The 6,683-nt window shown below is 37.3% G+C and overlaps 1 long non-coding RNA gene and 1 pseudogene across 2 annotated transcripts; one reads left to right on the forward strand and one right to left on the reverse strand.

The window, feature by feature from the left end:
* The first annotated feature begins 1,768 nt into the window (after positions 1-1,768).
* Positions 1,769-5,422, forward strand: LOC104106147 (abscisic acid 8'-hydroxylase 4-like; annotated as a pseudogene).
* Positions 3,356-6,211, reverse strand: LOC117279218 (uncharacterized). Of its 2 annotated transcripts, XR_011414672.1 has the most exons (3): positions 6,053-6,211; positions 5,910-5,968; positions 3,356-5,643 (listed from the first exon to the last, which is right to left on the reverse strand). It is a non-coding gene; the product is annotated as an uncharacterized lncRNA (long non-coding RNA). The 2 variants fall into 2 exon arrangements; XR_004509628.2 differs by lacking the exon at positions 6,053-6,211 and having other exon boundaries at positions 5,910-6,043.
* Between the last annotated feature and the right edge of the window lie 472 nt (positions 6,212-6,683).

Below are 6,683 nucleotides of genomic sequence, written 5' to 3' on the forward strand. Positions count from 1 at the left end.
CGATCGCGAATTGCAGCGGCCCAAGTGGCCTTTGCGTTCGCGAGCCATTCTTCACGTTCACGATAGCTCTTCCCCCCTGGCCATCGCGTTCGCGACCCTCTGATCGCGTTCACGTAGAACAAACTGTAGATCCCCCTTCCAGGCCTATACCCATCGCGTTCGCGTAGCTTTGGTCGCGCTCGCGTAGGGTGATCCCACCATTGCTTCTCATTCGCGACCCAAACCTCGCTTTCTCATAGAGGAAATTCCACCCCATCCCAGGTTACTCTTCGCGATCGCGAAGAAAGATGCACTAGACATCAGAAAACTCAAAAACCAGCAATTGCTTAAGTCCAAAAATCACTCCGTAGCCTATCCAAAACTCACCCGGGCCCCTCCTGCTCCAAACCTAACATGCACACAAGTGTAATAATATCATACGAACTTGCTCGCGCAATTAAAATACCAAAATAATACCTGGGACTAGGAATCAGACATCAAAATGTATAAAATTTTCAAAGAAACTCAAGAACATGCAAATTTATAACCGGACATCCGAATCACGTCAAATCAACTCCGTTTTGCTCCAAATTTTGCAGACAAGTCATAAATAGTGAAATAAACATATACCAAATTCCGGAACCGAAATTCGAACCTGGTAGCAATAAAGTCAACCTACAGTCAAACTTAAGAATTTTTTAAACCTTCAAATTACTAGTTTTCAACAAATCGCGTTAAATTAAGTTAGGGACTTTTGAATTCGATTCAGGACATACGCCCAAATCACAAATCACGATACGGATCTACCGAGACCGTCAAAATAGTGATACGGGTCCGTTTACACTAAATGTTGATCGTAGTCAACTCAAATCGTTTTTAAGGCTAAATTTCACATTTCCTTAAATTTTTCACATAAAAATTTTCGGAAAAAGACACAATTTGTGCTTGCAAATCGAGGAAGTTTAAACGGAACTATTCAAGGTCTCGAAACACATAAATGTAGTCTAAAACACAAAGTGATCTATCGGGTCATCACACCCTTTTTACCCTGCAATGAAGGGCGGATGGCTTAGCCTTGCTTTTAGAAAGAAAAAATAGAAAAAATTCCTTTGAAGGGCTTAATCAATAGGAGAAGATAGTTGCAGTGAGAAGTAGAGGCTATTGTTATTTCATTCTCTCCTAGTCTTTTAGCTCTGATCGTAAACGCTCTTCTTCCGAGAGAAGTTATTCTTTGCCTTGACGCTGTGAGAGCTTCCGGTCCTTGAGTATGAGTACTCCTATCCGCTCTTGGGTTCATAACCGATCCTATTGAATTAGTAACACATGTAATTGTATTCAGTGATGGAGAAAGATTACTTTTTAACCCGTGGCCAAACTATTTATATCTGGTAACCGTAAAAGTGTATAGATTTTTTATAAAATTTGTATATAACATACAGAAATGTATATATGTACAAAAAAAATATTTTTTGGACTATTATTTTGAAAGCGACCGTACAATGTAATTTTCCTTTATGTGAATGGCATAAACATTAGTTGTGCATTAGGACTTTCCATCAGCTTCCATATAACATCTGGTCCGTTTTTTAGAAGATATGAGCAGCCTTTTATTTCTCAAGACGCACAAAACCAAGAATTTTCATTTCCTAGAAAAGAAAGAACACAAAGAGGTTAACTCTGTGTATGTGCCGTCCGTCATTCTTTTAGAGCCATAGGTCCCACTTCATATGACAAACTGACATGCAAATGTAGTCCTGTTATGACATTTCAGATGCAGTAACCAAATTTTTTGGCGAAATCTGCCTATTCATCTCTATCTATCCTTCTCCTCCTACTCCTATATATAGCAGACAACTATTTCTCATCCCTAAACATATCCACACTCCATACCTTTTAAAGCCTTCTTTTGAGATAAGAAATATATTTTATAAAAAGAGCAAACCACAGCAATAGAGCTTGTGCATTTGGATGGAGACTGCTTTTCCCATGATTTATTTCCTTCTCTTTCTCTCAACTCTTCTCTTGTATCATGTACCAAAGAAACAAAAAGGAAAAGACATACAAAAAGCAAAGTTGCCTCCTGGTACAATGGGGTGGCCTTACATAGGGGAAACTCTCCAAATGTACTCGGAAGACCCAAATGTCTTCTTTGCTAATAAACAAAAAAGGTTCGACTACAACATTAATTTTACTAATTTGCTAATTTACATGAAAGAAACAGATCAGTCATGTGTTTGAGATTATTTGCAGATATGGGGATATATTCAAAACACACATTCTTGGATGCCCTTGTGTTATGCTAGCTAGCCCCGAAGCTGCACGATTCGTGCTGGTTACTAATGCTCACTTATTCAAACCGACGTACCCAAAGAGCAAAGAGAGAATGATTGGCCCTTGGGCTTTGTTCTTTCACCAAGGGAACTACCATTCTCGACTAAGGAAGCTGGTTCACAACTTGTTATCTCCTGAGGCTCTTCGAAAGCTAGTTCAAGACATCGAGGCCCTAGCTATTTGTTCACTGGAATCATGGGCAACAAAAGAGCAAGTAGTCTACACATTCCACGAGATGAAGAAGGTTATCTAGCTAGCTAGTTCCATATAGGGGTGAATGCTGTTTTATAGTGTTGTTTTATTTCAAATGCTCATCACCATAACTTTATGCTCGTTGGGTCCCTAATGCATGTGATTTTCATGGGTATATATGTTACAGTTGTCATTTGAAGTTGGCATTCTTGCTATCTTTGGTCAATTGGACACAAAGCGCAAAGAGGAGCTCATTGAGAACTATTGCACAGTAAATAAGGGATACAATTATTTCCCTACAAACTTACCAGGAACCGCATATTACAAAGCTACAAAGGTAATACGTAAGCTTCCGCCGCTAGCTGTTGATTTCACTCCCTCAACATGACCACCAATTACAACTTAATATATAATGGACTTACTTTTTGTTGTTAAAGACAAGGAGAAAGCTTTATCAGATAATTAGTGAAATAATTTGTGAAAGGAAGGAGAAGAAAACAGTTGAGAAGGATCTCTTGGGTCGTCTATTAAATTTCAAAGATGAAAAGGGACATACTTTAACGGAAGATCAAATTGCCGACAATATCATTGGTGTACTCTTTGCTGCGCAAGATACAACAGCTAGTGCTCTAACTTGGATTCTCAAATACCTTCATGACGAACAGAAAAATTTTACAAGCAGTTAAGGTATTATATGTTGTTTCATACTCCTACTGTTCCCTAACTATAGTTTTGTTTCTTTTATCCCCTTTATATATATAATTAATGACTCATAAATCCAGAAATTATACTTATAATCCTTTTCCTTTTAAGTGCAGGTGGAACAGATAGCAATTTATGAGTATAATTAATGAAGAAGGAAAAAAGCCCTTGACATGGATTCAAACTAGAAATATGCCATTTACACACCGGGTAATTACTATTTACAACTTGGGAATATGCATGTATTCCACACCTTCAAGAAAAGAAAATCCCTCTCATTAGCTGGACAACTTGGAAGCTGCAGGTCATTTTAGAGAGTTTAAGAATGTCAAGCATTATATCTTTCACCTTTAGAGAAGCCGTGACAGACGTATTTTACGACGGTAAGGTCTCGAAGATTCATTCATGCACATATATATGATTCCTGACTATATAGAAGGTATATTCCTCATCGCTACTGCCCTAAACATGAGGTTAATTCCGAACTTTTAACTGCAGGATACTTAATTCCAAAAGGCTGGAAGGTCATGCCATTATTCTGAAACATCCATCATAATCCAGACTTTTTTGCTGACCCTTGGGATTTTGATCCTTCCAGATTTGACGTAAGTTAATTATCACTGATTAGCAAAGTGCTTTTCTAATTCTCTACTTCTCTTAGAATAATGTTTACCTGCTCCTTTTTCTTACTCTTTAACTCTTTTTCGTGGTGGTGGATGCATGTGCACAGGCTGCTCCAAAACCCAATACCTATATGCCATTTGGCAATGGAGCCCATGCTTGTCCAGGGAATGAACTTGCAAAACTGCACATGCTGATTTTAATCCATCATCTAGTCACCAACTATAGGTATGATAATGATATCATATTCCTCCGGGCATTTTCATATATACCCATTTTTAGAGTCACCACTAAAGTTATATCCGCATTGCACAAAAATTTACAAAGTATATCCCTCCGATTTAAAACAGTTCAATCTCTTGAATGCAATTTCAGAAATCAAATCTGAAGTTCTTCTATCTTTCAAATGCAACTTTAGAAATTCGAATCTGAAGTGGTTCAATCTCCAACTTCAGAAATCAAACCTGAAGTTTCTTCTATCTTTAAATGCAAATTCTGAAATTCGAATCTTAAATAGTTCAATCTATTGAATGCAACTTCAGATTTTGAATTTTAAGTTTTGAAATATAAACTTGTTTTTCGAATTTCAACAATCCAATACACGATTCAATGCCCAATTCTACTCCAAATGAACTCAAATTTAAACACAACTTTCAAATATCATAAAGAATAAATTTCAATCATCAAATTTTCAAAACAACAACAAATTTAACAAACCTATTTTGCAATTAAGAAGAAGAAGAAGAAGAAAACATCAGTCAAGAAGAAGAAAAAAGTGTATGTAATTGAAGTTATCCAAAATTTGGGTATCACTTAAACTTTTTTTTTAATGTGGATACAAATTCAATGAGTGACCCAAAATTGGGCGCCACATGAAAATTTTCTTATTCCTCAGGAGTGCAAGCTATATGCTTAATTTTTAATTTTTTCCATAATGTTATATGTTTAATTTGACACTTCCAAAATTCATATAGCACCCTTAAAATTCTTGAACACTTGGGTGCCACAAAATCCCTCAGGACTTGTCAAACATAAAAAAGAACCTTCTTTTCTATTCCAGTTCTCACTAAGATTTTAATGTGATAATACCGAAATTTCTTTAAAAGACTCATAATACCTTGCATATGCAGCTCATGAAAGTGTGTTAAAAGCTGTATTCTAATGTCATTTGTGTTCTTTTATTCTCATGCTTTAACAATGGCAGGTGGGAAGTCATAGGTTCTCAGGGCGTGATACAGTATAGCCCATTTCCGGTACCTCAACATCGACTCCCAGCCAGGTTCTGGAAGGAAAGCAAAAACACAAAGTATCACGGGGAAACGAGATGCCCACTAATATAAATTAATAGCAATGAGAATAACGGAAAAACAGAAGATACCTCCTGACCTAGTTTCATGTTTCAAGTGAAACTCGACCCAGCATCTTTTTTTATCCTGGGGCCTATCTCACTATTAATTTGCTCTTTAAGGGCTCATTTAGGCAAAATTATACTCTGTAATTATTGATTGTAATAAGAGGCAGCAGGTGGAGAGAGCTTTACCCAAAGGATGTAATATCATCTCCACTTCTGTTTCAATAGGTAATATAACTAGATTAATAGTATATCCTAAACTCTCTATGTGCTCCATTTGGTAAAATGATATGCAGAATGGTTCAAACTTAATAGGAAAGTGACACTATAGAGGCGGTTTACCAGCCAAAAAACAATGATGCTGAATGCAACATCTCTTTACGAATGGCACTGAAGAGCCTTTTACTTCACGTGAAGGTCAGCATCAATGGCCTCAAAACATTCATGTGTCCAAGTTGCTTGAGTGGCTATAAAAGAAAAAGGAAATTCCCTGAGATAAAGGGAAACCTAAAGATTGCAAATAGTTAGTAAATGCACATCATGAAGGGTCCCATGAGACAATTTGCTACGACAATAACAATCAATTGCTCATTGATCCTGAACCTATTATGGTCAGATTGGCTACACCCTTATTCACACTCAATCTAGCAAATGGAGGCATAGACATTTAAAGCACACACCATCTTGTTCAGCACGACCACTTTTAATCAGGATTATTCCAACAGAAACGTACCTCAATGATAGATCTATCATTTTGCCATACCCCAGCTGGATGGTTCTGACCTGTATCACCTAATAATTAATAAAACTGATAAGTGACACCAATTACACAAGGAGACCAGAATAACAATACAATTAAAAAATCAGTTAAAGAACCATGAAATGAGGGCAGCCGCAGCATAAGACAATAGAAATGTCAATAAGTATGTCACAAATATTTAAAAGACAAACTAGAAAGGTGCAAAGAATTCCGAGGAGTAGTATTTCAGCATGTGGGTGTCTCAATTCCGAGAATTTCATGAATTAGCAACGAAAATATTGCATATCAAGGCTCCTTGGTATGACGTAAAACCTTTAATAAGTACGAATTCTGTATTTGAGTGCTTGAAGATACTTTTTGTATACGGTCGAAATAGATTTCGGCCTTCGCATGTCCAATCGAGTTCGAACGATGATCAATCGAAGTAAGATTCCAAAGATGGAACAAACAAACCTCGAACCCGGGGGGCGATCCACGTCGAGTTCGACATCGTTATCGAGCTCGAATCCAAATCGAACTATGATGCAGAGTAAATCTATCATCTTTATAATCCAGAGACCAACCAACATTGACCCTGAATCAATTCGAGAGTTCGAGCCAGAATCGAGCTTGAGCCAAGACCGGGAGCTGGAGTCAAGATCGAGCTCAAACCAAAATCGAGAGCTCTAAGCAAGATCGAGCTCGCAGACAAAAACCGTTGCAATCCCACTAGAGAGAATCTTGAAGAAATTGTGGAAAAGCTGATTT

The sequence above is a fragment of the Nicotiana tomentosiformis genome, chromosome 3, assembly GCF_000390325.3.
Source record: "Nicotiana tomentosiformis chromosome 3, ASM39032v3, whole genome shotgun sequence".
Taxonomy (NCBI): Eukaryota; Viridiplantae; Streptophyta; class Magnoliopsida; order Solanales; family Solanaceae; genus Nicotiana; species Nicotiana tomentosiformis.